The sequence below is a fragment of the Garra rufa genome, unplaced genomic scaffold (assembly GCF_049309525.1).
Source record: "Garra rufa unplaced genomic scaffold, GarRuf1.0 hap1_unplaced_005, whole genome shotgun sequence".
NCBI classification, from domain to species: Eukaryota; Metazoa; Chordata; class Actinopteri; order Cypriniformes; family Cyprinidae; genus Garra; species Garra rufa.
The window spans coordinates 1,152,889-1,180,762 of NW_027394280.1; the positions used below are offsets into that span (position 1 = coordinate 1,152,889).

Sequence of the window (27,874 nt, forward strand, 5' to 3'; positions counted from 1 at the left end):
GGTGGTCCAGCGGGTAAGGCGGTGGAAGGCTAATACATTGTGCTCGACATGCACTGGAAGCTTTAGCGCCACTGAGAGCCCACCGGACCAGACAGGCCCAACCTGTTTACGATGGGTAACGGTGAGCTGTAATTGCGCTGCAGTTTAATGATACCCGTCTTGAGGACATATTTACAAAACAACAAGCCTTCTGGCTCTGGCGCTCAATCATCAGCAGACAACTTTTTGACGAGAAACGAAACCAGGCTATTTTTTCTCAACAATACTCTAAGCCTCCAGAGAGGCTAGCAAAAATTGCCAAAGCTGACTGTATTTCAAGTCATCCTGGCGGGGTATTGGGTAAAGTTTTCAACCAGCAATGATCGCGCCTCGGATAAACCTCATAGGCTACAATATTGCCTCTGCGAAAGAATGCCGGCGACGGTCGTGACCTTTGCAGGCACCTACGTGGATGTGAACCGACAAGGTGGTAGCAAGCTTTAAACTGCCGCACAAACAGTCTCCTGGCACGGGTTGCTGCACCGTGTTTCTACGGAACAGATTAGAGGTGTGTAAAAGACGGCTCATTCACTATTCCCTCTGTGCTCAAAACAGCCTGCTGAAAGCACAGCAGCAGCAGCTGAAAAGGTCCGCAGCATGGCCTCTCTCAGTCAGCAAGGGGGCGGGGAGGCCGAGTGGTTAAGGCGATGGACTGCTAATCCCATCCTTGTCGTTCGGTTCCTTTAGCACTGGACCTTAATCTAGGTCCTGGGGACCCCATGCTGAACTTTTTGTGTGTCCTTCTTATCTAACACACTCAGTTCAGTTCTTTGAGTTCTCTACTAATGAGCTGATGATCTGAATCGGGAGTGCTAAATAAAAGACGGCACGTAATACGACGAGGTGGCCGAGTGGTTAAGGCGATGGACTGCTAATCCATTGTGCTCTGCACGCGTGGGTTCGAATCCCATCCTCGTCGTTCGGTACATTTAGCAGTGATCCTCGGTCCTGGGGACCCCACTCTGCAATTTTTGTGTGTCTTCCCTATCTGACACACTCAGTCCAGTTCACTGAGCGCTCTACTAATGAGCTGGTGGTCTGAATCGGGAGTGTTAAACAAAAGGACCGCGCAAAACAAAAGGTGGTCGAGTGGTTAAGGCGATGCAAGGCTAGTCCGTTGTGCTCGGCACGCCTTGGTTTGTGTGGGTTCGAATCCCATCCTCTTCATTTGATGCTTTAGCACCACTGAGAGCCCACCGGAACAGACAGGCCCAACCTGTTTACGATGGGTAGCGGCGAGCTGTGATTGTGCTGTAGTTTATTGATACCTGCCGCAAAGTCTTGAGAACATATTGACAAAACAACAAGTCTTCTGGCTCCGGCACGCTATGATCGGTGGACACCTCTTTGACGAGGGCCAACAACCAGCCACGCCAATAAAAGGAAACAAAACGAAGCAAGACTATCTTTCTCAACAAGCCTCCAGAGAGACTGGCAAAAATTGCCGATGCTGACTGTATTTCAAGTCATCCCGGTGGGGTATTGGGTATTGACTTTGTGGCAACATGGAACTTTTGCATCTACATTAATATTAGTCTGTTTCTTCTTATTCTGAGGTCACCGTAGCCACCAGATCCATTCTGCATTCCGATCTGATGGTCACTACAGTCCCCCGGTTCCAGTCCGTACCAAGAGCAGATGGTGGATCAGCACCTTCAGCCGAATGTCAGCGGATACTATGTCAACTAGATGAGCCCCAGAGACAGATCATCAGTAAAGAAGGCATCCACATGCCACAGCAAACTACTCGAGCTGGTGAAAATGTTCACCAAATGCCCGCCGCTGAGTTCTTTTAAAACAAGCCAGCTTATTGAAGGTGCACAAGATAAACGCCCTGAGAAAGCTGTGCCTCGCAACCCTAAGAATGGCATAGGCGTTAGTGGACACCTGACGCGCGTGCAAAACTCCGGCATTTCACACGTCCCTGGGTGGGCTCGAACCACCAACCTTTCGGTTAACAGCCGAACGCGCTAACCGATTGCGCCACAGAGACAGCCGCTGTTGCTTGCTGCCGCCGGATCACCGGTGTAAAAGCAAGGGTTAGGGTTAGTGATAGGGATTAAAATTGCTCGCACTAACAGCGACATCTGTTTTGAAAGATGTTTCCGGAGCTCGCAAAATCCACTCAGCCTGCGCGGCGAATGGGCACGCTGGAGCCCGCCACCCTTTTGGGAAGAAAGAGAGTCAACAAAGCCGCCCAACGTGGGGCTCGAACCCACGACCCTGAGATTAAGAGTCTCATGCTCTACCGACTGAGCTAGCCGGGCTGGTCGTGGGCTTCTTCACCGGGTCGGACCCAGTTTTCATCGGCCCCCAAATCACACAGGCGAAACGGAGGCTCTCGCGTTGTGCGAGACTGTCGAGCCCTCCCCGTGGGTAGGGCTTAGAGCAGGCTTAGAGTTTTCTTCTGTCGGTTTTGACCCAATCTGTTTTTGGGAAGCGCAGTTTGACCCAGCAGTGCGGGCCAACAACACGTTCTGTTTTGCCGCGTGAAGGCGGGTCAATGCTTTGGACAGCGTATGGTTGAGATGTGATTTTCCACCAATTTGGGGCACCTTTCTTAAGGAAATCAAGGATGATTTCATGGGAAATGGCAAACTGCTGTAGCGTTTGGCTAACAAGCCAAAGCTACAAAGGATGTACCGGTGCCCCGTCGTCCGAGCAGAATCCACATTCGGCCGTAATCGGAGGTTACTACTAACGTTCGATTGTGTCTCATAGGGAGTTTGACGCAGGGCCTCAGTGGAAAACAGGCCCTCGGCGGCTGAAACAAAAGACGAAGAAGGCATCCACATGCACATGGTTCAGGAGTGTTAAACAAAGAAACCACGCAAGATGACGAGGTGGTCCAGCGGGTAAGGCGGTGGAAGGCTAATACATTGTGCTCGACATGCACTGGAAGCTTTAGCGCCACTGAGAGCCCACCGGACCAGACAGGCCCAACCTGTTTACGATGGGTAACGGTGAGCTGTAATTGCGCTGCAGTTTAATGATACCCGTCTTGAGGACATATTTACAAAACAACAAGCCTTCTGGCTCTGGCGCTCAATCATCAGCAGACAACTTTTTGACGAGAAACGAAACCAGGCTATTTTTTCTCAACAATACTCTAAGCCTCCAGAGAGGCTAGCAAAAATTGCCAAAGCTGACTGTATTTCAAGTCATCCTGGCGGGGTATTGGGTAAAGTTTTCAACCAGCAATGATCGCGCCTCGGATAAACCTCATAGGCTACAATATTGCCTCTGCGAAAGAATGCCGGCGACGGTCGTGACCTTTGCAGGCACCTACGTGGATGTGAACCGACAAGGTGGTAGCAAGCTTTAAACTGCCGCACAAACAGTCTCCTGGCACGGGTTGCTGCACCGTGTTTCTACGGAACAGATTAGAGGTGTGTAAAAGACGGCTCATTCACTATTCCCTCTGTGCTCAAAACAGCCTGCTGAAAGCACAGCAGCAGCAGCTGAAAAGGTCCGCAGCATGGCCTCTCTCAGTCAGCAAGGGGGCGGGGAGGCCGAGTGGTTAAGGCGATGGACTGCTAATCCCATCCTTGTCGTTCGGTTCCTTTAGCACTGGACCTTAATCTAGGTCCTGGGGACCCCATGCTGAACTTTTTGTGTGTCCTTCTTATCTAACACACTCAGTTCAGTTCTTTGAGTTCTCTACTAATGAGCTGATGATCTGAATCGGGAGTGCTAAATAAAAGACGGCACGTAATACGACGAGGTGGCCGAGTGGTTAAGGCGATGGACTGCTAATCCATTGTGCTCTGCACGCGTGGGTTCGAATCCCATCCTCGTCGTTCGGTACATTTAGCAGTGATCCTCGGTCCTGGGGACCCCACTCTGCAATTTTTGTGTGTCTTCCCTATCTGACACACTCAGTCCAGTTCACTGAGCGCTCTACTAATGAGCTGGTGGTCTGAATCGGGAGTGTTAAACAAAAGGACCGCGCAAAACAAAAGGTGGTCGAGTGGTTAAGGCGATGCAAGGCTAGTCCGTTGTGCTCGGCACGCCTTGGTTTGTGTGGGTTCGAATCCCATCCTCTTCATTTGATGCTTTAGCACCACTGAGAGCCCACCGGAACAGACAGGCCCAACCTGTTTACGATGGGTAGCGGCGAGCTGTGATTGTGCTGTAGTTTATTGATACCTGCCGCAAAGTCTTGAGAACATATTGACAAAACAACAAGTCTTCTGGCTCCGGCACGCTATGATCGGTGGACACCTCTTTGACGAGGGCCAACAACCAGCCACGCCAATAAAAGGAAACAAAACGAAGCAAGACTATCTTTCTCAACAAGCCTCCAGAGAGACTGGCAAAAATTGCCGATGCTGACTGTATTTCAAGTCATCCCGGTGGGGTATTGGGTATTGACTTTGTGGCAACATGGAACTTTTGCATCTACATTAATATTAGTCTGTTTCTTCTTATTCTGAGGTCACCGTAGCCACCAGATCCATTCTGCATTCCGATCTGATGGTCACTACAGTCCCCCGGTTCCAGTCCGTACCAAGAGCAGATGGTGGATCAGCACCTTCAGCCGAATGTCAGCGGATACTATGTCAACTAGATGAGCCCCAGAGACAGATCATCAGTAAAGAAGGCATCCACATGCCACAGCAAACTACTCGAGCTGGTGAAAATGTTCACCAAATGCCCGCCGCTGAGTTCTTTTAAAACAAGCCAGCTTATTGAAGGTGCACAAGATAAACGCCCTGAGAAAGCTGTGCCTCGCAACCCTAAGAATGGCATAGGCGTTAGTGGACACCTGACGCGCGTGCAAAACTCCGGCATTTCACACGTCCCTGGGTGGGCTCGAACCACCAACCTTTCGGTTAACAGCCGAACGCGCTAACCGATTGCGCCACAGAGACAGCCGCTGTTGCTTGCTGCCGCCGGATCACCGGTGTAAAAGCAAGGGTTAGGGTTAGTGATAGGGATTAAAATTGCTCGCACTAACAGCGACATCTGTTTTGAAAGATGTTTCCGGAGCTCGCAAAATCCACTCAGCCTGCGCGGCGAATGGGCACGCTGGAGCCCGCCACCCTTTTGGGAAGAAAGAGAGTCAACAAAGCCGCCCAACGTGGGGCTCGAACCCACGACCCTGAGATTAAGAGTCTCATGCTCTACCGACTGAGCTAGCCGGGCTGGTCGTGGGCTTCTTCACCGGGTCGGACCCAGTTTTCATCGGCCCCCAAATCACACAGGCGAAACGGAGGCTCTCGCGTTGTGCGAGACTGTCGAGCCCTCCCCGTGGGTAGGGCTTAGAGCAGGCTTAGAGTTTTCTTCTGTCGGTTTTGACCCAATCTGTTTTTGGGAAGCGCAGTTTGACCCAGCAGTGCGGGCCAACAACACGTTCTGTTTTGCCGCGTGAAGGCGGGTCAATGCTTTGGACAGCGTATGGTTGAGATGTGATTTTCCACCAATTTGGGGCACCTTTCTTAAGGAAATCAAGGATGATTTCATGGGAAATGGCAAACTGCTGTAGCGTTTGGCTAACAAGCCAAAGCTACAAAGGATGTACCGGTGCCCCGTCGTCCGAGCAGAATCCACATTCGGCCGTAATCGGAGGTTACTACTAACGTTCGATTGTGTCTCATAGGGAGTTTGACGCAGGGCCTCAGTGGAAAACAGGCCCTCGGCGGCTGAAACAAAAGACGAAGAAGGCATCCACATGCACATGGTTCAGGAGTGTTAAACAAAGAAACCACGCAAGATGACGAGGTGGTCCAGCGGGTAAGGCGGTGGAAGGCTAATACATTGTGCTCGACATGCACTGGAAGCTTTAGCGCCACTGAGAGCCCACCGGACCAGACAGGCCCAACCTGTTTACGATGGGTAACGGTGAGCTGTAATTGCGCTGCAGTTTAATGATACCCGTCTTGAGGACATATTTACAAAACAACAAGCCTTCTGGCTCTGGCGCTCAATCATCAGCAGACAACTTTTCGACGAGAAACGAAACCAGGCTATTTTTTCTCAACAATACTCTAAGCCTCCAGAGAGGCTAGCAAAAATTGCCAAAGCTGACTGTATTTCAAGTCATCCTGGCGGGGTATTGGGTAAAGTTTTCAACCAGCAATGATCGCGCCTCGGATAAACCTCATAGGCTACAATATTGCCTCTGCGAAAGAATGCCGGCGACGGTTGTGACCTTTGCAGGCACCTACGTGGATGTGAACCGACAAGGTGGTAGCAAGCTTTAAACTGCCGCACAAACAGTCTCCTGGCACGGGTTGCTGCACCGTGTTTCTACGGAACAGATTAGAGGTGTGTAAAAGACGGCTCATTCACTATTCCCTCTGTGCTCAAAACAGCCTGCTGAAAGCACAGCAGCAGCAGCTGAAAAGGTCCGCAGCATGGCCTCTCTCAGTCAGCAAGGGGGCGGGGAGGCCGAGTGGTTAAGGCGATGGACTGCTAATCCCATCCTTGTCGTTCGGTTCCTTTAGCACTGGACCTTAATCTAGGTCCTGGGGACCCCATGCTGAACTTTTTGTGTGTCCTCCTTATCTAACACACTCAGTTCAGTTCTTTGAGTTCTCTACTAATGAGCTGATGATCTGAATCGGGAGTGCTAAATAAAAGACGGCACGTAATACGACGAGGTGGCCGAGTGGTTAAGGCGATGGACTGCTAATCCATTGTGCTCTGCACGCGTGGGTTCGAATCCCATCCTCGTCGTTCGGTACATTTAGCAGTGATCCTCGGTCCTGGGGACCCCACTCTGCAATTTTTGTGTGTCTTCCCTATCTGACACACTCAGTCCAGTTCACTGAGCGCTCTACTAATGAGCTGGTGGTCTGAATCGGGAGTGTTAAACAAAAGGACCGCGCAAAACGAAAGGTGGTCGAGTGGTTAAGGCGATGCAAGGCTAGTCCGTTGTGCTCGGCACGCCTTGGTTTGTGTGGGTTCGAATCCCATCCTCTTCATTTGATGCTTTAGCACCACTGAGAGCCCACCGGAACAGACAGGCCCAACCTGTTTACGATGGGTAGCGGCGAGCTGTGATTGTGCTGTAGTTTATTGATACCTGCCGCAAAGTCTTGAGAACATATTGATAAAACAACAAGTCTTCTGGCTCCGGCACGCTATGATCGGTGGACACCTCTTTGACGAGGACCAACAACCAGCCACGCCAATAAAAGGAAACAAAACGAAGCAAGACTATCTTTCTCAACAAGCCTCCAGAGAGACAGATCATCAGTAAAGAAGGCATCCACATGCCACAGCAAACTACTCGAGCTGGTGAAAATGTTCACCAAATGCCCGCCGCTGAGTTCTTTTAAAACAAGCCAGCTTATTGAAGGTGCACAAGATAAACGCCCTGAGAAAGCTGTGCCTCGCAACCCTAAGAATGGCATAGGCGTTAGTGGACACCTGACGCGCGTGCAAAACTCCGGCATTTCACACGTCCCTGGGTGGGCTCGAACCACCAACCTTTCGGTTAACAGCCGAACGCGCTAACCGATTGCGCCACAGAGACAGCCGCAGGTGCTTGCTGCCGCCGGATCACCGGTGTAAAAGCAAGGGTTAGGGTTAGTGATAGGGATTAAAATTGCTCGCACTAACAGCGACATCTGTTTTGAAAGATGTTTCCGGAGCTCGCAAAATCCACTCAGCCTGCGCGGCGAATGGGCACGCTGGAGCCCGCCACCCTTTTGGGAAGAAAGAGAGTCAACACAGCCGCCCAACGTGGGGCTCGAACCCACGACCCTGAGATTAAGAGTATCATGCTCTACCGACTGAGCTAGCCGGGCTGGTCGTGGGCTTCTTCACCGGGTCGGACCCAGTTTTCATCGGCCCCCAAATCACACAGGCGAAACGGAGGCTCTCGCGTTGTGCGAGACTGTCGAGCCCTCCCCGTGGGTAGGGCTTAGAGCAGGCTTAGAGTTTTCTTCTGTCGGTTTTGACCCAATCTGTTTTTGGGAAGCGCAGTTTGACCCAGCAGTGCGGGCCAACAACACGTTCTGTTTTGCCGCGTGAAGGCGGGTCAATGCTTTGGACAGCGTATGGTTGAGATGTGATTTTCCACCAATTTGGGGCACCTTTCTTAAGGAAATCAAGGATGATTTCATGGGAAATGGCAAACTGCTGTAGCGTTTGGCTAACAAGCCAAAGCTACAAAGGATGTACCGGTGCCCCGTCGTCCGAGCAGAATCCACATTCGGCCGTAATCGGAGGTTACTACTAACGTTCGATTGTGTCTCATAGGGAGTTTGACGCAGGGCCTCAGTGGAAAACAGGCCCTCGGCGGCTGAAACAAAAGACGAAGAAGGCATCCACATGCACATGGTTCAGGAGTGTTAAACAAAGAAACCACGCAAGATGACGAGGTGGTCCAGCGGGTAAGGCGGTGGAAGGCTAATACATTGTGCTCGACATGCACTGGAAGCTTTAGCGCCACTGAGAGCCCACCGGACCAGACAGGCCCAACCTGTTTACGATGGGTAACGGTGAGCTGTAATTGCGCTGCAGTTTAATGATACCCGTCTTGAGGACATATTTACAAAACAACAAGCCTTCTGGCTCTGGCGCTCAATCATCAGCAGACAACTTTTTGACGAGAAACGAAACCAGGCTATTTTTTCTCAACAATACTCTAAGCCTCCAGAGAGGCTAGCAAAAATTGCCAAAGCTGACTGTATTTCAAGTCATCCTGGCGGGGTATTGGGTAAAGTTTTCAACCAGCAATGATCGCGCCTCGGATAAACCTCATAGGCTACAATATTGCCTCTGCGAAAGAATGCCAGCGACGGTCGTGACCTTTGCAGGCACCTACGTGGATGTGAACCGACAAGGTGGTAGCAAGCTTTAAACTGCCGCACAAACAGTCTCCTGGCACGGGTTGCTGCACCGTGTTTCTACGGAACAGATTAGAGGTGTGTAAAAGACGGCTCATTCACTATTCCCTCTGTGCTCAAAACAGCCTGCTGAAAGCACAGCAGCAGCAGCTGAAAAGGTCCGCAGCATGGCCTCTCTCAGTCAGCAAGGGGGCGGGGAGGCCGAGTGGTTAAGGCGATGGACTGCTAATCCCATCCTTGTCGTTCGGTTCCTTTAGCACTGGACCTTAATCTAGGTCCTGGGGACCCCATGCTGAACTTTTTGTGTGTCCTTCTTATCTAACACACTCAGTTCAGTTCTTTGAGTTCTCTACTAATGAGCTGATGATCTGAATCGGGAGTGCTAAATAAAAGACGGCACGTAATACAACGAGGTGGCCGAGTGGTTAAGGCGATGGACTGCTAATCCATTGTGCTCTGCACGCGTGGGTTCGAATCCCATCCTCGTCGTTCGGTACATTTAGCAGTGATCCTCGGTCCTGGGGACCCCACTCTGCAATTTTTGTGTGTCTTCCCTATCTGACACACTCAGTCCAGTTCACTGAGCGCTCTACTAATGAGCTGGTGGTCTGAATCGGGAGTGTTAAACAAAAGGACCGCGCAAAACAAAAGGTGGTCGAGTGGTTAAGGCGATGCAAGGCTAGTCCGTTGTGCTCGGCACGCCTTGGTTTGTGTGGGTTCGAATCCCATCCTCTTCATTTGATGCTTTAGCACCACTGAGAGCCCACCGGAACAGACAGGCCCAACCTGTTTACGATGGGTAGCGGCGAGCTGTGATTGTGCTGTAGTTTATTGATACCTGCCGCAAAGTCTTGAGAACATATTGACAAAACAACAAGTCTTCTGGCTCCGGCACGCTATGATCGGTGGACACCTCTTTGACGAGGGCCAACAACCAGCCACGCCAATAAAAGGAAACAAAACGAAGCAAGACTATCTTTCTCAACAAGCCTCCAGAGAGACTGGCAAAAATTGCCGATGCTGACTGTATTTCAAGTCATCCCGGTGGGGTATTGGGTATTGACTTTGTGGCAACATGGAACTTTTGCATCTACATTAATATTAGTCTGTTTCTTCTTATTCTGAGGTCACCGTAGCCACCAGATCCATTCTGCATTCCGATCTGATGGTCACTACAGTCCCCCGGTTCCAGTCCGTACCAAGAGCAGATGGTGGATCAGCACCTTCAGCCGAATGTCAGCGGATACTATGTCAACTAGATGAGCCCCAGAGACAGATCATCAGTAAAGAAGGCATCCACATGCCACAGCAAACTACTCGAGCTGGTGAAAATGTTCACCAAATGCCCGCCGCTGAGTTCTTTTAAAACAAGCCAGCTTATTGAAGGTGCACAAGATAAACGCCCTGAGAAAGCTGTGCCTCGCAACCCTAAGAATGGCATAGGCGTTAGTGGACACCTGACGCGCGTGCAAAACTCCGGCATTTCACACGTCCCTGGGTGGGCTCGAACCACCAACCTTTCGGTTAACAGCCGAACGCGCTAACCGATTGCGCCACAGAGACAGCCGCTGTTGCTTGCTGCCGCCGGATCACCGGTGTAAAAGCAAGGGTTAGGGTTAGTGATAGGGATTAAAATTGCTCGCACTAACAGCGACATCTGTTTTGAAAGATGTTTCCGGAGCTCGCAAAATCCACTCAGCCTGCGCGGCGAATGGGCACGCTGGAGCCCGCCACCCTTTTGGGAAGAAAGAGAGTCAACAAAGCCGCCCAACGTGGGGCTCGAACCCACGACCCTGAGATTAAGAGTCTCATGCTCTACCGACTGAGCTAGCCGGGCTGGTCGTGGGCTTCTTCACCGGGTCGGACCCAGTTTTCATCGGCCCCCAAATCACACAGGCGAAACGGAGGCTCTCGCGTTGTGCGAGACTGTCGAGCCCTCCCCGTGGGTAGGGCTTAGAGCAGGCTTAGAGTTTTCTTCTGTCGGTTTTGACCCAATCTGTTTTTGGGAAGCGCAGTTTGACCCAGCAGTGCGGGCCAACAACACGTTCTGTTTTGCCGCGTGAAGGCGGGTCAATGCTTTGGACAGCGTATGGTTGAGATGTGATTTTCCACCAATTTGGGGCACCTTTCTTAAGGAAATCAAGGATGATTTCATGGGAAATGGCAAACTGCTGTAGCGTTTGGCTAACAAGCCAAAGCTACAAAGGATGTACCGGTGCCCCGTCGTCCGAGCAGAATCCACATTCGGCCGTAATCGGAGGTTACTACTAACGTTCGATTGTGTCTCATAGGGAGTTTGACGCAGGGCCTCAGTGGAAAACAGGCCCTCGGCGGCTGAAACAAAAGACGAAGAAGGCATCCACATGCACATGGTTCAGGAGTGTTAAACAAAGAAACCACGCAAGATGACGAGGTGGTCCAGCGGGTAAGGCGGTGGAAGGCTAATACATTGTGCTCGACATGCACTGGAAGCTTTAGCGCCACTGAGAGCCCACCGGACCAGACAGGCCCAACCTGTTTACGATGGGTAACGGTGAGCTGTAATTGCGCTGCAGTTTAATGATACCCGTCTTGAGGACATATTTACAAAACAACAAGCCTTCTGGCTCTGGCGCTCAATCATCAGCAGACAACTTTTCGACGAGAAACGAAACCAGGCTATTTTTTCTCAACAATACTCTAAGCCTCCAGAGAGGCTAGCAAAAATTGCCAAAGCTGACTGTATTTCAAGTCATCCTGGCGGGGTATTGGGTAAAGTTTTCAACCAGCAATGATCGCGCCTCGGATAAACCTCATAGGCTACAATATTGCCTCTGCGAAAGAATGCCGGCGACGGTTGTGACCTTTGCAGGCACCTACGTGGATGTGAACCGACAAGGTGGTAGCAAGCTTTAAACTGCCGCACAAACAGTCTCCTGGCACGGGTTGCTGCACCGTGTTTCTACGGAACAGATTAGAGGTGTGTAAAAGACGGCTCATTCACTATTCCCTCTGTGCTCAAAACAGCCTGCTGAAAGCACAGCAGCAGCAGCTGAAAAGGTCCGCAGCATGGCCTCTCTCAGTCAGCAAGGGGGCGGGGAGGCCGAGTGGTTAAGGCGATGGACTGCTAATCCCATCCTTGTCGTTCGGTTCCTTTAGCACTGGACCTTAATCTAGGTCCTGGGGACCCCATGCTGAACTTTTTGTGTGTCCTCCTTATCTAACACACTCAGTTCAGTTCTTTGAGTTCTCTACTAATGAGCTGATGATCTGAATCGGGAGTGCTAAATAAAAGACGGCACGTAATACGACGAAGTGGCCGAGTGGTTAAGGCGATGGACTGCTAATCCATTGTGCTCTGCACGCGTGGGTTCGAATCCCATCCTCGTCGTTCGGTACATTTAGCAGTGATCCTCGGTCCTGGGGACCCCACTCTGCAATTTTTGTGTGTCTTCCCTATCTGACACACTCAGTCCAGTTCACTGAGCGCTCTACTAATGAGCTGGTGGTCTGAATCGGGAGTGTTAAACAAAAGGACCGCGCAAAACAAAAGGTGGTCGAGTGGTTAAGGCGATGCAAGGCTAGTCCGTTGTGCTCGGCACGCCTTGGTTTGTGTGGGTTCGAATCCCATCCTCTTCATTTGATGCTTTAGCACCACTGAGAGCCCACCGGAACAGACAGGCCCAACCTGTTTACGATGGGTAGCGGCGAGCTGTGATTGTGCTGTAGTTTATTGATACCTGCCGCAAAGTCTTGAGAACATATTGACAAAACAACAAGTCTTCTGGCTCCGGCACGCTATGATCGGTGGACACCTCTTTGACGAGGGCCAACAACCAGCCACGCCAATAAAAGGAAACAAAACGAAGCAAGACTATCTTTCTCAACAAGCCTCCAGAGAGACTGGCAAAAATTGCCGATGCTGACTGTATTTCAAGTCATCCCGGTGGGGTATTGGGTATTGACTTTGTGGCAACATGGAACTTTTGCATCTACATTAATATTAGTCTGTTTCTTCTTATTCTGAGGTCACCGTAGCCACCAGATCCATTCTGCATTCCGATCTGATGGTCACTACAGTCCCCCGGTTCCAGTCCGTACCAAGAGCAGATGGTGGATCAGCACCTTCAGCCGAATGTCAGCGGATACTATGTCAACTAGATGAGCCCCAGAGACAGATCATCAGTAAAGAAGGCATCCACATGCCACAGCAAACTACTCGAGCTGGTGAAAATGTTCACCAAATGCCCGCCGCTGAGTTCTTTTAAAACAAGCCAGCTTATTGAAGGTGCACAAGATAAACGCCCTGAGAAAGCTGTGCCTCGCAACCCTAAGAATGGCATAGGCGTTAGTGGACACCTGACGCGCGTGCAAAACTCCGGCATTTCACACGTCCCTGGGTGGGCTCGAACCACCAACCTTTCGGTTAACAGCCGAACGCGCTAACCGATTGCGCCACAGAGACAGCCGCTGTTGCTTGCTGCCGCCGGATCACCGGTGTAAAAGCAAGGGTTAGGGTTAGTGATAGGGATTAAAATTGCTCGCACTAACAGCGACATCTGTTTTGAAAGATGTTTCCGGAGCTCGCAAAATCCACTCAGCCTGCGCGGCGAATGGGCACGCTGGAGCCCGCCACCCTTTTGGGAAGAAAGAGAGTCAACAAAGCCGCCCAACGTGGGGCTCGAACCCACGACCCTGAGATTAAGAGTCTCATGCTCTACCGACTGAGCTAGCCGGGCTGGTCGTGGGCTTCTTCACCGGGTCGGACCCAGTTTTCATCGGCCCCCAAATCACACAGGCGAAACGGAGGCTCTCGCGTTGTGCGAGACTGTCGAGCCCTCCCCGTGGGTAGGGCTTAGAGCAGGCTTAGAGTTTTCTTCTGTCGGTTTTGACCCAATCTGTTTTTGGGAAGCGCAGTTTGACCCAGCAGTGCGGGCCAACAACACGTTCTGTTTTGCCGCGTGAAGGCGGGTCAATGCTTTGGACAGCGTATGGTTGAGATGTGATTTTCCACCAATTTGGGGCACCTTTCTTAAGGAAATCAAGGATGATTTCATGGGAAAAGGCAAACTGCTGTAGCGTTTGGCTAACAATCGCGCCTCGGATAAACCTCATAGGCTACAATATTGCCTCTGCGAAAGAATGCCGGCGACGGTTGTGACCTTTGCAGGCACCTACGTGGATGTGAACCGACAAGGTGGTAGTAAGCTTTAAACTGCCGCACAAACAGTCTCCTGGCACGGGTTGCTGCACCGTGTTTCTACGGAACAGAATAGAGGTGTGTAAAAGACGGCTCATTCACTATTCCCTCTGTGCTCAAAACAGCCTGCTGAAAGCACAGCAGCAGCAGCTGAAAAGGTCCGCAGCATGGCCTCTCTCAGTCAGCAAGGGGGCGGGGAGGCCGAGTGGTTAAGGCGATGGACTGCTAATCCCATCCTTGTCGTTCGGTTCCTTTAGCACTGGACCTTAATCTAGGTCCTGGGGACCCCATGCTGAACTTTTTGTGTGTCCTCCTTATCTAACACACTCAGTTCAGTTCTTTGAGTTCTCTACTAATGAGCTGATGATCTGAATCGGGAGTGCTAAATAAAAGACGGCACGTAATACGACGAGGTGGCCGAGTGGTTAAGGCGATGGACTGCTAATCCATTGTGCTCTGCACGCGTGGGTTCGAATCCCATCCTCGTCGTTCGGTACATTTAGCAGTGATCCTCGGTCCTGGGGACCCCACTCTGCAATTTTTGTGTGTCTTCCCTATCTGACACACTCAGTCCAGTTCACTGAGCGCTCTACTAATGAGCTGGTGGTCTGAATCGGGAGTGTTAAACAAAAGGACCGCGCAAAACGAAAGGTGGTCGAGTGGTTAAGGCGATGCAAGGCTAGTCCGTTGTGCTCGGCACGCCTTGGTTTGTGTGGGTTCGAATCCCATCCTCTTCATTTGATGCTTTAGCACCACTGAGAGCCCACCGGAACAGACAGGCCCAACCTGTTTACGATGGGTAGCGGCGAGCTGTGATTGTGCTGTAGTTTATTGATACCTGCCGCAAAGTCTTGAGAACATATTGATAAAACAACAAGTCTTCTGGCTCCGGCACGCTATGATCGGTGGACACCTCTTTGACGAGGACCAACAACCAGCCACGCCAATAAAAGGAAACAAAACGAAGCAAGACTATCTTTCTCAACAAGCCTCCAGAGAGACAGATCATCAGTAAAGAAGGCATCCACATGCCACAGCAAACTACTCGAGCTGGTGAAAATGTTCACCAAATGCCCGCCGCTGAGTTCTTTTAAAACAAGCCAGCTTATTGAAGGTGCACAAGATAAACGCCCTGAGAAAGCTGTGCCTCGCAACCCTAAGAATGGCATAGGCGTTAGTGGACACCTGACGCGCGTGCAAAACTCCGGCATTTCACACGTCCCTGGGTGGGCTCGAACCACCAACCTTTCGGTTAACAGCCGAACGCGCTAACCGATTGCGCCACAGAGACAGCCGCTGTTGCTTGCTGCCGCCGGATCACCGGTGTAAAAGCAAGGGTTAGGGTTAGTGATAGGGATTAAAATTGCTCGCACTAACAGCGACATCTGTTTTGAAAGATGTGTCCGGAGCTCGCAAAATCCACTCAGCCTGCGCGGCGAATGGGCACGCTGGAGCCCGCCACCCTTTTGGGAAGAAAGAGAGTCAACAAAGCCGCCCAACGTAGGGCTCGAACCCACGACCCTGAGATTAAGAGTCTCATGCTCTACCGACTGAGCTAGCCGGGCTGGTCGTGGGCTTCTTCACCGGGTCGGACCCAGTTTTCATCGGCCCCCAAATCACACAGGCGAAACGGAGGCTCTCGCGTTGTGCGAGACTGTCGAGCCCTCCCCGTGGGTAGGGCTTAGAGCAGGCTTAGAGTTTTCTTCTGTCGGTTTTGACCCAATCTGTTTTTGGGAAGCGCAGTTTGACCCAGCAGTGCGGGCCAACAACACGTTCTGTTTTGCCGCGTGAAGGCGGGTCAATGCTTTGGACAGCGTATGGTTGAGATGTGATTTTCCACCAATTTGGGGCACCTTTCTTAAGGAAATCAAGGATGATTTCATGGGAAATGGCAAACTGCTGTAGCGTTTGGCTAACAAGCCAAAGCTACAAAGGATGTACCGGTGCCCCGTCGTCCGAGCAGAATCCACATTCGGCCGTAATCGGAGGTTACTACTAACGTTCGATTGTGTCTCATAGGGAGTTTGACGCAGGGCCTCAGTGGAAAACAGGCCCTCGGCGGCTGAAACAAAAGACGAAGAAGGCATCCACATGCACATGGTTCAGGAGTGTTAAACAAAGAAACCACGCAAGATGACGAGGTGGTCCAGCGGGTAAGGCGGTGGAAGGCTAATACATTGTGCTCGACATGCACTGGAAGCTTTAGCGCCACTGAGAGCCCACCGGACCAGACAGGCCCAACCTGTTTACGATGGGTAACGGTGAGCTGTAATTGCGCTGCAGTTTAATGATACCCGTCTTGAGGACATATTTACAAAACAACAAGCCTTCTGGCTCTGGCGCTCAATCATCAGCAGACAACTTTTCGACGAGAAACGAAACCAGGCTATTTTTTCTCAACAATACTCTAAAAATTGCCAAAGCTGACTGTATTTCAAGTCATCCTGGCGGGGTATTGGGTAAAGTTTTCAACCAGCAATGATCGCGCCTCGGATAAACCTCATAGGCTACAATATTGCCTCTGCGAAAGAATGCCGGCGACGGTCGTGACCTTTGCAGGCACCTACGTGGATGTGAACCGACAAGGTGGTAGCAAGCTTTAAACTGCCGCACAAACAGTCTCCTGGCACGGGTTGCTGCACCGTGTTTCTACGGAACAGATTAGAGGTGTGTAAAAGACGGCTCATTCACTATTCCCTCTGTGCTCAAAACAGCCTGCTGAAAGCACAGCAGCAGCAGCTGAAAAGGTCCGCAGCATGGCCTCTCTCAGTCAGCAAGGGGGCGGGGAGGCCGAGTGGTTAAGGCGATGGACTGCTAATCCCATCCTTGTCGTTCGGTTCCTTTAGCACTGGACCTTAATCTAGGTCCTGGGGACCCCATGCTGAACTTTTTGTGTGTCCTTCTTATCTAACACACTCAGTTCAGTTCTTTGAGTTCTCTACTAATGAGCTGATGATCTGAATCGGGAGTGCTAAATAAAAGACGGCACGTAATACGACGAGGTGGCCGAGTGGTTAAGGCGATGGACTGCTAATCCATTGTGCTCTGCACGCGTGGGTTCGAATCCCATCCTCGTCGTTCGGTACATTTAGCAGTGATCCTCGGTCCTGGGGACCCCACTCTGCAATTTTTGTGTGTCTTCCCTATCTGACACACTCAGTCCAGTTCACTGAGCGCTCTACTAATGAGCTGGTGGTCTGAATCGGGAGTGTTAAACAAAAGGACCGCGCAAAACAAAAGGTGGTCGAGTGGTTAAGGCGATGCAAGGCTAGTCCGTTGTGCTCGGCACGCCTTGGTTTGTGTGGGTTCGAATCCCATCCTCTTCATTTGATGCTTTAGCACCACTGAGAGCCCACCGGAACAGACAGGCCCAACCTGTTTACGATGGGTAGCGGCGAGCTGTGATTGTGCTGTAGTTTATTGATACCTGCCGCAAAGTCTTGAGAACATATTGACAAAACAACAAGTCTTCTGGCTCCGGCACGCTATGATCGGTGGACACCTCTTTGACGAGGGCCAACAACCAGCCACGCCAATAAAAGGAAACAAAACGAAGCAAGACTATCTTTCTCAACAAGCCTCCAGAGAGACTGGCAAAAATTGCCGATGCTGACTGTATTTCAAGTCATCCCGGTGGGGTATTGGGTATTGACTTTGTGGCAACATGGAACTTTTGCATCTACATTAATATTAGTCTGTTTCTTCTTATTCTGAGGTCACCGTAGCCACCAGATCCATTCTGCATTCCGATCTGATGGTCACTACAGTCCCCCGGTTCCAGTCCGTACCAAGAGCAGATGGTGGATCAGCACCTTCAGCCGAATGTCAGCGGATACTATGTCAACTAGATGAGCCCCAGAGACAGATCATCAGTAAAGAAGGCATCCACATGCCACAGCAAACTACTCGAGCTGGTGAAAATGTTCACCAAATGCCCGCCGCTGAGTTCTTTTAAAACAAGCCAGCTTATTGAAGGTGCACAAGATAAACGCCCTGAGAAAGCTGTGCCTCGCAACCCTAAGAATGGCATAGGCGTTAGTGGACACCTGACGCGCGTGCAAAACTCCGGCATTTCACACGTCCCTGGGTGGGCTCGAACCACCAACCTTTCGGTTAACAGCCGAACGCGCTAACCGATTGCGCCACAGAGACAGCCGCTGTTGCTTGTTGCCGCCGGATCACCGGTGTAAAAGCAAGGGTTAGGGTTAGTGATAGGGATTAAAATTGCTCGCACTAACAGCGACATCTGTTTTGAAAGATGTTTCCGGAGCTCGCAAAATCCACTCAGCCTGCGCGGCGAATGGGCACGCTGGAGCCCGCCACCCTTTTGGGAAGAAAGAGAGTCAACAAAGCCGCCCAACGTGGGGCTCGAACCCACGACCCTGAGATTAAGAGTCTCATGCTCTACCGTCTGAGCTAGCCGGGCTGGTCGTGGGCTTCTTCACCGGGTCGGACCCAGTTTTCATCGGCCCCCAAATCACACAGGCGAAACGGAGGCTCTCGCGTTGTGCGAGACTGTCGAGCCCTCCCCGTGGGTAGGGCTTAGAGCAGGCTTAGAGTTTTTTTCTGTCGGTTTTGACCCAATCTGTTTTTGGGAAGCGCAGTTTGACCCAGCAGTGCGGGCCAACAACACGTTCTGTTTTGCCGCGTGAAGGCGGGTCAATGCTTTGGACAGCGTATGGTTGAGATGTGATTTTCCACCAATTTGGGGCACCTTTCTTAAGGAAATCAAGGATGATTTCATGGGAAAAGGCAAACTGCTGTAGCGTTTGGCTAACAAGCCAAAGCTACAAAGGATGTACCGGTGCCCCGTCGTCCGAGCAGAATCCACATTCGGCCGTAATCGGAGGTTACTACTAACGTTCGATTGTGTCTCATAGGGAGTTTGACGCAGGGCCTCAGTGGAAAACAGGCCCTCGGCGGCTGAAACAAAAGACGAAGAAGGCATCCACATGCACATGGTTCAGGAGTGTTAAACAAAGAAACCACGCAAGATGACGAGGTGGTCCAGCGGGTAAGGCGGTGGAAGGCTAATACATTGTGCTCGACATGCACTGGAAGCTTTAGCGCCACTGAGAGCCCACCGGACCAGACAGGCCCAACCTGTTTACGATGGGTAACGGTGAGCTGTAATTGCGCTGCAGTTTAATGATACCCATCTTGAGGACATATTTACAAAACAACAAGCCTTCTGGCTCTGGCGCTCAATCATCAGCAGACAACTTTTTGACGAGAAACGAAACCAGGCTATTTTTTCTCAACAATACTCTAAGCCTCTAGAGAGGCTAGCAAAAATTGCCAAAGCTGACTGTATTTCAAGTCATCCTGGCGGGGTATTGGGTAAAGTTTTCAACCAGCAATGATCGCGCCTCGGATAAACCTCATAGGCTACAATATTGCCTCTGCGAAAGAATGCCGGCGACGGTCGTGACCTTTGCAGGCACCTACGTGGATGTGAACCGACAAGGTGGTAGCAAGCTTTAAACTGCCGCACAAACAGTCTCCTGGCACGGGTTGCTGCACCGTGTTTCTACGGAACAGATTAGAGGTGTGTAAAAGACGGCTCATTCACTATTCCCTCTGTGCTCAAAACAGCCTGCTGAAAGCACAGCAGCAGCAGCTGAAAAGGTCCGCAGCATGGCCTCTCTCAGTCAGCAAGGGGGCGGGGAGGCCGAGTGGTTAAGGCGATGGACTGCTAATCCCATCCTTGTCGTTCGGTTCCTTTCGCACTGGACCTTAATCTAGGTCCTGGGGACCCCATGCTGAACTTTTTGTGTGTCCTTCTTATCTAACACACTCAGTTCAGTTCTTTGAGTTCTCTGCTAATGAGCTGATGATCTGAATCGGGAGTGCTAAATAAAAGACGGCACGTAATACGACGAGGTGGCCGAGTGGTTAAGGCGATGGACTGCTAATCCATTGTGCTCTGCACGCGTGGGTTCGAATCCCATCCTCGTCGTTCGGTACATTTAGCAGTGATCCTCGGTCCTGGGGACCCCACTCTGCAATTTTTGTGTGTCTTCCCTATCTGACACACTCAGTCCAGTTCACTGAGCGCTCTACTAATGAGCTGGTGGTCTGAATCGGGAGTGTTAAACAAAAGGACCGCGCAAAACAAAAGGTGGTCGAGTGGTTAAGGCAATGCAAGGCTAGTCCGTTGTGCTCGGCACGCCTTGGTTTGTGTGGGTTCGAATCCCATCCTCTTCATTTGATGCTTTAGCACCACTGAGAGCCCACCGGAACAGACAGGCCCAACCTGTTTACGATGGGTAGCGGCGAGCTGTGATTGTGCTGTAGTTTATTGATACCTGCCGCAAAGTCTTGAGAACATATTGACAAAACAACAAGTCTTCTGGCTCCGGCACGCTATGATCGGTGGACACCTCTTTGACGAGGGCCAACAACCAGCCACGCCAATAAAAGGAAACAAAACGAAGCAAGACTATCTTTCTCAACAAGCCTCCAGAGAGACTGGCAAAAATTGCCGATGCTGACTGTATTTCAAGTCATCCCGGTGGGGTATTGGGTATTGACTTTGTGGCAACATGGAACTTTTGCATCTACATTAATATTAGTCTGTTTCTTCTTATTCTGAGGTCACCGTAGCCACCAGATCCATTCTGCATTCCGATCTGATGGTCACTACAGTCCCCCGGTTCCAGTCCGTACCAAGAGCAGATGGTGGATCAGCACCTTCAGCCGAATGTCAGCGGATACTATGTCAACTAGATGAGCCCCAGAGACAGATCATCAGTAAAGAAGGCATCCACATGCCACAGCAAACTACTCGAGCTGGTGAAAATGTTCACCAAATGCCCGCCGCTGAGTTCTTTTAAAACAAGCCAGCTTATTGAAGGTGCACAAGATAAACGCCCTGAGAAAGCTGTGCCTCGCAACCCTAAGAATGGCATAGGCGTTAGTGGACACCTGACGCGCGTGCAAAACTCCGGCATTTCACACGTCCCTGGGTGGGCTCGAACCACCAACCTTTCGGTTAACAGCCGAACGCGCTAACCGATTGCGCCACAGAGACAGCCGCTGTTGCTTGCTGCCGCCGGATCACCGGTGTAAAAGCAAGGGTTAGGGTTAGTGATAGGGATTAAAATTGCTCGCACTAACAGCGACATCTGTTTTGAAAGATGTTTCCGGAGCTCGCAAAATCCACTCAGCCTGCGCGGCGAATGGGCACGCTGGAGCCCGCCACCCTTTTGGGAAGAAAGAGAGTCAACAAAGCCGCCCAACGTGGGGCTCGAACCCACGACCCTGAGATTAAGAGTCTCATGCTCTACCGACTGAGCTAGCCGGGCTGGTCGTGGGCTTCTTCACCGGGTCGGACCCAGTTTTCATCGGCCCCCAAATCACACAGGCGAAACGGAGGCTCTCGCGTTGTGCGAGACTGTCGAGCCCTCCCCGTGGGTAGGGCTTAGAGCAGGCTTAGAGTTTTCTTCTGTCGGTTTTGACCCAATCTGTTTTTGGGAAGCGCAGTTTGACCCAGCAGTGCGGGCCAACAACACGTTCTGTTTTGCCGCGTGAAGGCGGGTCAATGCTTTGGACAGCGTATGGTTGAGATGTGATTTTCCACCAATTTGGGGCACCTTTCTTAAGGAAATCAAGGATGATTTCATGGGAAATGGCAAACTGCTGTAGCGTTTGGCTAACAATCGCGCCTCGGATAAACCTCATAGGCTACAATATTGCCTCTGCGAAAGAATGCCGGCGACGGTTGTGACCTTTGCAGGCACCTACGTGGATGTGAACCGACAAGGTGGTAGTAAGCTTTAAACTGCCGCACAAACAGTCTCCTGGCACGGGTTGCTGCACCGTGTTTCTACGGAACAGAATAGAGGTGTGTAAAAGACGGCTCATTCACTATTCCCTCTGTGCTCAAAACAGCCTGCTGAAAGCACAGCAGCAGCAGCTGAAAAGGTCCGCAGCATGGCCTCTCTCAGTCAGCAAGGGGGCGGGGAGGCCGAGTGGTTAAGGCGATGGACTGCTAATCCCATCCTTGTCGTTCGGTTCCTTTAGCACTGGACCTTAATCTAGGTCCTGGGGACCCCATGCTGAACTTTTTGTGTGTCCTCCTTATCTAACACACTCAGTTCAGTTCTTTGAGTTCTCTACTAATGAGCTGATGATCTGAATCGGGAGTGCTAAATAAAAGACGGCACGTAATACGACGAGGTGGCCGAGTGGTTAAGGCGATGGACTGCTAATCCATTGTGCTCTGCACGCGTGGGTTCGAATCCCATCCTCGTCGTTCGGTACATTTAGCAGTGATCCTTGGTCCTGGGGACCCCACTCTGGAATTTTTGTGTGTCTTCCCTATCTGACACACTCAGTCCAGTTCACTGAGCGCTCTACTAATGAGCTGGTGGTCTGAATCGGGAGTGTTAAACAAAAGGACCGCGCAAAACGAAAGGTGGTCGAGTGGTTAAGGCGATGCAAGGCTAGTCCGTTGTGCTCGGCACGCCTTGGTTTGTGTGGGTTCGAATCCCATCCTCTTCATTTGATGCTTTAGCACCACTGAGAGCCCACCGGAACAGACAGGCCCAACCTGTTTACGATGGGTAGCGGCGAGCTGTGATTGTGCTGTAGTTTATTGATACCTGCCGCAAAGTCTTGAGAACATATTGATAAAACAACAAGTCTTCTGGCTCCGGCACGCTATGATCGGTGGACACCTCTTTGACGAGGACCAACAACCAGCCACGCCAATAAAAGGAAACAAAACGAAGCAAGACTATCTTTCTCAACAAGCCTCCAGAGAGACAGATCATCAGTAAAGAAGGCATCCACATGCCACAGCAAACTACTCGAGCTGGTGAAAATGTTCACCAAATGCCCGCCGCTGAGTTCTTTTAAAACAAGCCAGCTTATTGAAGGTGCACAAGATAAACGCCCTGAGAAAGCTGTGCCTCGCAACCCTAAGAATGGCATAGGCGTTAGTGGACACCTGACGCGCGTGCAAAACTCCGGCATTTCACACGTCCCTGGGTGGGCTCGAACCACCAACCTTTCGGTTAACAGCCGAACGCGCTAACCGATTGCGCCACAGAGACAGCCGCAGGTGCTTGCTGCCGCCGGATCACCGGTGTAAAAGCAAGGGTTAGGGTTAGTGATAGGGATTAAAATTGCTCGCACTAACAGCGACATCTGTTTTGAAAGATGTTTCCGGAGCTCGCAAAATCCACTCAGCCTGCGCGGCGAATGGGCACGCTGGAGCCCGCCACCCTTTTGGGAAGAAAGAGAGTCAACAGAGCCGCCCAACGTGGGGCTCGAACCCACGACCCTGAGATTAAGAGTATCATGCTCTACCGACTGAGCTAGCCGGGCTGGTCGTGGGCTTCTTCACCGGGTCGGACCCAGTTTTCATCGGCCCCCAAATCACACAGGCGAAACGGAGGCTCTCGCGTTGTGCGAGACTGTCGAGCCCTCCCCGTGGGTAGGGCTTAGAGCAGGCTTAGAGTTTTCTTCTGTCGGTTTTGACCCAATCTGTTTTTGGGAAGCGCAGTTTGACCCAGCAGTGCGGGCCAACAACACGTTCTGTTTTGCCGCGTGAAGGCGGGTCAATGCTTTGGACAGCGTATGGTTGAGATGTGATTTTCCACCAATTTGGGGCACCTTTCTTAAGGAAATCAAGGATGATTTCATGGGAAATGGCAAACTGCTGTAGCGTTTGGCTAACAAGCCAAAGCTACAAAGGATGTACCGGTGCCCCGTCGTCCGAGCAGAATCCACATTCGGCCGTAATCGGAGGTTACTACTAACGTTCGATTGTGTCTCATAGGGAGTTTGACGCAGGGCCTCAGTGGAAAACAGGCCCTCGGCGGCTGAAACAAAAGACGAAGAAGGCATCCACATGCACATGGTTCAGGAGTGTTAAACAAAGAAACCACGCAAGATGACGAGGTGGTCCAGCGGGTAAGGCGGTGGAAGGCTAATACATTGTGCTCGACATGCACTGGAAGCTTTAGCGCCACTGAGAGCCCACCGGACCAGACAGGCCCAACCTGTTTACGATGGGTAACGGTGAGCTGTAATTGCGCTGCAGTTTAATGATACCCGTCTTGAGGACATATTTACAAAACAACAAGCCTTCTGGCTCTGGCGCTCAATCATCAGCAGACAACTTTTTGACGAGAAACGAAACCAGGCTATTTTTTCTCAACAATACTCTAAGCCTCCAGAGAGGCTAGCAAAAATTGCCAAAGCTGACTGTATTTCAAGTCATCCTGGCGGGGTATTGGGTAAAGTTTTCAACCAGCAATGATCGCGCCTCGGATAAACCTCATAGGCTACAATATTGCCTCTGCGAAAGAATGCCGGCGACGGTCGTGACCTTTGCAGGCACCTACGTGGATGTGAACCGACAAGGTGGTAGCAAGCTTTAAACTGCCGCACAAACAGTCTCCTGGCACGGGTTGCTGCACCGTGTTTCTACGGAACAGATTAGAGGTGTGTAAAAGACGGCTCATTCACTATTCCCTCTGTGCTCAAAACAGCCTGCTGAAAGCACAGCAGCAGCAGCTGAAAAGGTCCGCAGCATGGCCTCTCTCAGTCAGCAAGGGGGCGGGGAGGCCGAGTGGTTAAGGCGATGGACTGCTAATCCCATCCTTGTCGTTCGGTTCCTTTAGCACTGGACCTTAATCTAGGTCCTGGGGACCCCATGCTGAACTTTTTGTGTGTCCTTCTTATCTAACACACTCAGTTCAGTTCTTTGAGTTCTCTACTAATGAGCTGATGATCTGAATCGGGAGTGCTAAATAAAAGACGGCACGTAATACGACGAGGTGGCCGAGTGGTTAAGGCGATGGACTGCTAATCCATTGTGCTCTGCACGCGTGGGTTCGAATCCCATCCTCGTCGTTCGGTACATTTAGCAGTGATCCTCGGTCCTGGGGACCCCACTCTGCAATTTTTGTGTGTCTTCCCTATCTGACACACTCAGTCCAGTTCACTGAGCGCTCTACTAATGAGCTGGTGGTCTGAATCGGGAGTGTTAAACAAAAGGACCGCGCAAAACAAAAGGTGGTCGAGTGGTTAAGGCGATGCAAGGCTAGTCCGTTGTGCTCGGCACGCCTTGGTTTGTGTGGGTTCGAATCCCATCCTCTTCATTTGATGCTTTAGCACCACTGAGAGCCCACCGGAACAGACAGGCCCAACCTGTTTACGATGGGTAGCGGCGAGCTGTGATTGTGCTGTAGTTTATTGATACCTGCCGCAAAGTCTTGAGAACATATTGACAAAACAACAAGTCTTCTGGCTCCGGCACGCTATGATCGGTGGACACCTCTTTGACGAGGGCCAACAACCAGCCACGCCAATAAAAGGAAACAAAACGAAGCAAGACTATCTTTCTCAACAAGCCTCCAGAGAGACTGGCAAAAATTGCCGATGCTGACTGTATTTCAAGTCATCCCGGTGGGGTATTGGGTATTGACTTTGTGGCAACATGGAACTTTTGCATCTACATTAATATTAGTCTGTTTCTTCTTATTCTGAGGTCACCGTAGCCACCAGATCCATTCTGCATTCCGATCTGATGGTCACTACAGTCCCCCGGTTCCAGTCCGTACCAAGAGCAGATGGTGGATCAGCACCTTCAGCCGAATGTCAGCGGATACTATGTCAACTAGATGAGCCCCAGAGACAGATCATCAGTAAAGAAGGCATCCACATGCCACAGCAAACTACTCGAGCTGGTGAAAATGTTCACCAAATGCCCGCCGCTGAGTTCTTTTAAAACAAGCCAGCTTATTGAAGGTGCACAAGATAAACGCCCTGAGAAAGCTGTGCCTCGCAACCCTAAGAATGGCATAGGCGTTAGTGGACACCTGACGCGCGTGCAAAACTCCGGCATTTCACACGTCCCTGGGTGGGCTCGAACCACCAACCTTTCGGTTAACAGCCGAACGCGCTAACCGATTGCGCCACAGAGACAGCCGCTGTTGCTTGCTGCCGCCGGATCACCGGTGTAAAAGCAAGGGTTAGGGTTAGTGATAGGGATTAAAATTGCTCGCACTAACAGCGACATCTGTTTTGAAAGATGTTTCCGGAGCTCGCAAAATCCACTCAGCCTGCGCGGCGAATGGGCACGCTGGAGCCCGCCACCCTTTTGGGAAGAAAGAGAGTCAACAAAGCCGCCCAACGTGGGGCTCGAACCCACGACCCTGAGATTAAGAGTCTCATGCTCTACCGACTGAGCTAGCCGGGCTGGTCGTGGGCTTCTTCACCGGGTCGGACCCAGTTTTCATCGGCCCCCAAATCACACAGGCGAAACGGAGGCTCTCGCGTTGTGCGAGACTGTCGAGCCCTCCCCGTGGGTAGGGCTTAGAGCAGGCTTAGAGTTTTCTTCTGTCGGTTTTGACCCAATCTGTTTTTGGGAAGCGCAGTTTGACCCAGCAGTGCGGGCCAACAACACGTTCTGTTTTGCCGCGTGAAGGCGGGTCAATGCTTTGGACAGCGTATGGTTGAGATGTGATTTTCCACCAATTTGGGGCACTTTTCTTAAGGAAATCAAGGATGTTTTCATGGGAAAAGGCAAACTGCTGTAGCGTTTGGCTAACAATCGCGCCTCGGATAAACCTCATAGGCTACAATATTGCCTCTGCGAAAGAATGCCGGTGACGGTTGTGACCTTTGCAGGCACCTACGTGGATGTGAACCGACAAGGTGGTAGTAAGCTTTAAACTGCCGCACAAACAGTCTCCTGGCACGGGTTGCTGCACCGTGTTTCTACGGAACAGAATAGAGGTGTGTAAAAGACGGCTCATTCACTATTCCCTCTGTGCTCAAAACAGCCTGCTGAAAGCACAGCAGCAGCAGCTGAAAAGGTCCGCAGCATGGCCTCTCTCAGTCAGCAAGGGGGCGGGGAGGCCGAGTGGTTAAGGCGATGGACTGCTAATCCCATCCTTGTCGTTCGGTTCCTTTAGCACTGGACCTTAATCTAGGTCCTGGGGACCCCATGCTGAACTTTTTGTGTGTCCTCCTTATCTAACACACTCAGTTCAGTTCTTTGAGTTCTCTACTAATGAGCTGATGATCTGAATCGGGAGTGCTAAATAAAAGACGGCACGTAATACGACGAGGTGGCCGAGTGGTTAAGGCGAAGGACTGCTAATCCATTGTGCTCTGCACGCGTGGGTGCGAATCCCATCCTCGTCGTTCGGTACATTTAGCAGTGATCCTCGGTCCTGGGGACCCCACTCTGCAATTTTTGTGTGTCTTCCCTATCTGACACACTCAGTCCAGTTCACTGAGCGCTCTACTAATGAGCTGGTGGTCTGAATCGGGAGTGTTAAACAAAAGGACCGCGCAAAACGAAAGGTGGTCGAGTGGTTAAGGCGATGCAAGGCTAGTCCGTTGTGCTCGGCACGCCTTGGTTTGTGTGGGTTCGAATCCCATCCTCTTCATTTGATGCTTTAGCACCACTGAGAGCCCACCGGAACAGACAGGCCCAACCTGTTTACGATGGGTAGCGGCGAGCTGTGATTGTGCTGTAGTTTATTGATACCTGCCGCAAAGTCTTGAGAACATATTGATAAAACAACAAGTCTTCTGGCTCCGGCACGCTATGATCGGTGGACACCTCTTTGACGAGGACCAACAACCAGCCACGCCAATAAAAGGAAACAAAACGAAGCAAGACTATCTTTCTCAACAAGCCTCCAGAGAGACAGATCATCAGTAAAGAAGGCATCCACATGCCACAGCAAACTACTCGAGCTGGTGAAAATGTTCACCAAATGCCCGCCGCTGAGTTCTTTTAAAACAAGCCAGCTTATTGAAGGTGCACAAGATAAACGCCCTGAGAAAGCTGTGCCTCGCAACCCTAAGAATGGCATAGGCGTTAGTG

At 51.2% G+C, this 27,874-nt stretch overlaps 32 non-coding genes and 1 pseudogene across 32 annotated transcripts; 8 read left to right on the forward strand and 25 right to left on the reverse strand.

Annotated features, from left to right (window-relative positions):
* Positions 1–272: 272 nt before the first annotated feature.
* On the reverse strand, positions 273–413 carry LOC141312800 (U4 spliceosomal RNA). Its single transcript, XR_012349301.1, has one exon. It is a non-coding gene; the product is annotated as a U4 spliceosomal RNA (small nuclear RNA).
* A 463-nt stretch (positions 414–876) lies between these two features.
* trnas-gcu (transfer RNA serine (anticodon GCU)) lies at positions 877–958 on the forward strand. The gene has a single exon. It is a non-coding gene; the product is annotated as a tRNA-Ser (tRNA).
* Positions 959–1,958: 1,000 nt separating this feature from the next.
* On the reverse strand, positions 1,959–2,032 carry trnan-guu (transfer RNA asparagine (anticodon GUU)). The gene has a single exon. It is a non-coding gene; the product is annotated as a tRNA-Asn (tRNA).
* A 201-nt stretch (positions 2,033–2,233) lies between these two features.
* trnak-cuu (transfer RNA lysine (anticodon CUU)) lies at positions 2,234–2,306 on the reverse strand. The gene has a single exon. It is a non-coding gene; the product is annotated as a tRNA-Lys (tRNA).
* Positions 2,307–3,153: 847 nt separating this feature from the next.
* LOC141312813 (U4 spliceosomal RNA) lies at positions 3,154–3,294 on the reverse strand. The gene has a single exon (XR_012349313.1). It is a non-coding gene; the product is annotated as a U4 spliceosomal RNA (small nuclear RNA).
* A 463-nt stretch (positions 3,295–3,757) lies between these two features.
* Positions 3,758–3,839, forward strand: trnas-gcu (transfer RNA serine (anticodon GCU)). Its single transcript has one exon. It is a non-coding gene; the product is annotated as a tRNA-Ser (tRNA).
* Positions 3,840–4,839: 1,000 nt separating this feature from the next.
* Positions 4,840–4,913, reverse strand: trnan-guu (transfer RNA asparagine (anticodon GUU)). Its single transcript has one exon. It is a non-coding gene; the product is annotated as a tRNA-Asn (tRNA).
* Positions 4,914–5,114: 201 nt separating this feature from the next.
* On the reverse strand, positions 5,115–5,187 carry trnak-cuu (transfer RNA lysine (anticodon CUU)). Its single transcript has one exon. It is a non-coding gene; the product is annotated as a tRNA-Lys (tRNA).
* An 847-nt stretch (positions 5,188–6,034) lies between these two features.
* On the reverse strand, positions 6,035–6,175 carry LOC141312814 (U4 spliceosomal RNA). The gene has a single exon (XR_012349314.1). It is a non-coding gene; the product is annotated as a U4 spliceosomal RNA (small nuclear RNA).
* Positions 6,176–6,638: 463 nt separating this feature from the next.
* On the forward strand, positions 6,639–6,720 carry trnas-gcu (transfer RNA serine (anticodon GCU)). The gene has a single exon. It is a non-coding gene; the product is annotated as a tRNA-Ser (tRNA).
* A 728-nt stretch (positions 6,721–7,448) lies between these two features.
* trnan-guu (transfer RNA asparagine (anticodon GUU)) lies at positions 7,449–7,522 on the reverse strand. The gene has a single exon. It is a non-coding gene; the product is annotated as a tRNA-Asn (tRNA).
* Positions 7,523–8,643: 1,121 nt separating this feature from the next.
* Positions 8,644–8,784, reverse strand: LOC141312815 (U4 spliceosomal RNA). The gene has a single exon (XR_012349315.1). It is a non-coding gene; the product is annotated as a U4 spliceosomal RNA (small nuclear RNA).
* A 1,545-nt stretch (positions 8,785–10,329) lies between these two features.
* Positions 10,330–10,403, reverse strand: trnan-guu (transfer RNA asparagine (anticodon GUU)). The gene has a single exon. It is a non-coding gene; the product is annotated as a tRNA-Asn (tRNA).
* A 201-nt stretch (positions 10,404–10,604) lies between these two features.
* Positions 10,605–10,677, reverse strand: trnak-cuu (transfer RNA lysine (anticodon CUU)). Its single transcript has one exon. It is a non-coding gene; the product is annotated as a tRNA-Lys (tRNA).
* Positions 10,678–11,524: 847 nt separating this feature from the next.
* LOC141312816 (U4 spliceosomal RNA) lies at positions 11,525–11,665 on the reverse strand. Its single transcript, XR_012349316.1, has one exon. It is a non-coding gene; the product is annotated as a U4 spliceosomal RNA (small nuclear RNA).
* Positions 11,666–13,210: 1,545 nt separating this feature from the next.
* Positions 13,211–13,284, reverse strand: trnan-guu (transfer RNA asparagine (anticodon GUU)). Its single transcript has one exon. It is a non-coding gene; the product is annotated as a tRNA-Asn (tRNA).
* A 201-nt stretch (positions 13,285–13,485) lies between these two features.
* Positions 13,486–13,558, reverse strand: trnak-cuu (transfer RNA lysine (anticodon CUU)). The gene has a single exon. It is a non-coding gene; the product is annotated as a tRNA-Lys (tRNA).
* Positions 13,559–14,426: 868 nt separating this feature from the next.
* On the forward strand, positions 14,427–14,508 carry trnas-gcu (transfer RNA serine (anticodon GCU)). Its single transcript has one exon. It is a non-coding gene; the product is annotated as a tRNA-Ser (tRNA).
* Positions 14,509–15,236: 728 nt separating this feature from the next.
* trnan-guu (transfer RNA asparagine (anticodon GUU)) lies at positions 15,237–15,310 on the reverse strand. The gene has a single exon. It is a non-coding gene; the product is annotated as a tRNA-Asn (tRNA).
* A 1,101-nt stretch (positions 15,311–16,411) lies between these two features.
* Positions 16,412–16,552, reverse strand: LOC141312774 (U4 spliceosomal RNA). Its single transcript, XR_012349276.1, has one exon. It is a non-coding gene; the product is annotated as a U4 spliceosomal RNA (small nuclear RNA).
* Positions 16,553–17,015: 463 nt separating this feature from the next.
* trnas-gcu (transfer RNA serine (anticodon GCU)) lies at positions 17,016–17,097 on the forward strand. The gene has a single exon. It is a non-coding gene; the product is annotated as a tRNA-Ser (tRNA).
* Positions 17,098–18,097: 1,000 nt separating this feature from the next.
* trnan-guu (transfer RNA asparagine (anticodon GUU)) lies at positions 18,098–18,171 on the reverse strand. The gene has a single exon. It is a non-coding gene; the product is annotated as a tRNA-Asn (tRNA).
* A 1,121-nt stretch (positions 18,172–19,292) lies between these two features.
* LOC141312832 (U4 spliceosomal RNA) lies at positions 19,293–19,433 on the reverse strand. The gene has a single exon (XR_012349333.1). It is a non-coding gene; the product is annotated as a U4 spliceosomal RNA (small nuclear RNA).
* Positions 19,434–19,896: 463 nt separating this feature from the next.
* On the forward strand, positions 19,897–19,978 carry trnas-gcu (transfer RNA serine (anticodon GCU)). Its single transcript has one exon. It is a non-coding gene; the product is annotated as a tRNA-Ser (tRNA).
* Positions 19,979–20,978: 1,000 nt separating this feature from the next.
* Positions 20,979–21,052, reverse strand: trnan-guu (transfer RNA asparagine (anticodon GUU)). The gene has a single exon. It is a non-coding gene; the product is annotated as a tRNA-Asn (tRNA).
* A 201-nt stretch (positions 21,053–21,253) lies between these two features.
* Positions 21,254–21,326, reverse strand: trnak-cuu (transfer RNA lysine (anticodon CUU)). The gene has a single exon. It is a non-coding gene; the product is annotated as a tRNA-Lys (tRNA).
* Positions 21,327–21,613: 287 nt separating this feature from the next.
* On the reverse strand, positions 21,614–21,731 carry LOC141312778 (U4 spliceosomal RNA; annotated as a pseudogene).
* Positions 21,732–22,194: 463 nt separating this feature from the next.
* trnas-gcu (transfer RNA serine (anticodon GCU)) lies at positions 22,195–22,276 on the forward strand. Its single transcript has one exon. It is a non-coding gene; the product is annotated as a tRNA-Ser (tRNA).
* A 728-nt stretch (positions 22,277–23,004) lies between these two features.
* trnan-guu (transfer RNA asparagine (anticodon GUU)) lies at positions 23,005–23,078 on the reverse strand. Its single transcript has one exon. It is a non-coding gene; the product is annotated as a tRNA-Asn (tRNA).
* A 1,121-nt stretch (positions 23,079–24,199) lies between these two features.
* Positions 24,200–24,340, reverse strand: LOC141312817 (U4 spliceosomal RNA). The gene has a single exon (XR_012349317.1). It is a non-coding gene; the product is annotated as a U4 spliceosomal RNA (small nuclear RNA).
* Positions 24,341–24,803: 463 nt separating this feature from the next.
* On the forward strand, positions 24,804–24,885 carry trnas-gcu (transfer RNA serine (anticodon GCU)). Its single transcript has one exon. It is a non-coding gene; the product is annotated as a tRNA-Ser (tRNA).
* A 1,000-nt stretch (positions 24,886–25,885) lies between these two features.
* trnan-guu (transfer RNA asparagine (anticodon GUU)) lies at positions 25,886–25,959 on the reverse strand. Its single transcript has one exon. It is a non-coding gene; the product is annotated as a tRNA-Asn (tRNA).
* Positions 25,960–26,160: 201 nt separating this feature from the next.
* trnak-cuu (transfer RNA lysine (anticodon CUU)) lies at positions 26,161–26,233 on the reverse strand. Its single transcript has one exon. It is a non-coding gene; the product is annotated as a tRNA-Lys (tRNA).
* Positions 26,234–27,874: the final 1,641 nt, after the last annotated feature.